The sequence below is a fragment of the Amphimedon queenslandica genome, unplaced genomic scaffold, assembly GCF_000090795.2.
Source record: "Amphimedon queenslandica unplaced genomic scaffold, v1.1 AMPQUscaffold_434_Cont27546, whole genome shotgun sequence".
Lineage (NCBI taxonomy): Eukaryota > Metazoa > Porifera > Demospongiae > Haplosclerida > Niphatidae > Amphimedon > Amphimedon queenslandica.
In genome coordinates, this window is record NW_003559213.1 from 124 (window position 1) to 973 (window position 850).

At 36.9% G+C, this 850-nt stretch overlaps 1 long non-coding RNA gene across 1 annotated transcript; it reads left to right on the forward strand.

Moving 5' to 3' along the window:
* Window positions 1-467: 467 nt before the first annotated feature.
* LOC109593643 (uncharacterized) lies at window positions 468-761 on the forward strand. The gene is made up of 2 exons (XR_002191089.1): window positions 468-586; window positions 686-761. It is a non-coding gene; the product is annotated as an uncharacterized LOC109593643 (long non-coding RNA).
* Window positions 762-850: the final 89 nt, after the last annotated feature.

The window sequence follows — 850 nt, forward strand, 5'->3', positions numbered from 1 at the left end:
TTTCAGAGTTGAGCTGCTTAAAAATGCACCAAATCCTCTAGGAATACTTGGCTCTAAAGGTAACTCTTACTCTACTATTAGTATGCAGTGGTTTAATGTATGGTATTGTTCTTATTTTGTAGCTGTTGGTGAGCCTCCATTGCTAATGAGCAGTGGTGTGTTATTTGCTCTCAAAAGAGCTGTAGAGAGTGCTAGACGTGATGCTGGTAATAGTGATCCTTTTATCTTAAGTAAGTTCATGCAAAATATTGCAATAGTAAAATGAATGCTCTTTCTGTTGTAGATGCTCCGGCTACTGTGGAAGCAACACAGCAAGTTTGTCTTGTTGATCCATTGAGATTTGAATTTTAACATGAAATAATCATGATTTTATTGTTTTTATTGAACCAGCATTGTGTCACGTGTTTGCAGTATACTAAGCTAAAAACTGCATATTCTCCGTATCATGAGCTATTTTAATTTTTAACTCTCGTCAAAATGGCTGATTTTCTATTTGCTGCTCTGATCATTGCTCTATTCTTCTCTCCTCCTGCATCTAGTGCTAGTGAGGATGACCCAGTTCCTCTTGTAATATGGTCTGGAATGGGTTAGTTATTAAAGAAAGGGTTTAGATAGCTTGTGAGTGCATTTTCCAAATATTGCAAGTTCACTTGACACTTCCCAGTGTTGATTTTTGATATTTTAGGTGACAGCTGTTGCTATGAGTATGGTGCTTATCAGTTTAAAGTTGTCCTGGAACGTCTTATACCAGGCATATATATCAAAATGGTTGCTTTTGGAAAGACTCCTACAGAGGTAAATAAAGGGTCTATGGTCACACCAGCAATATCTTCTCCTCATCTTCTATGTA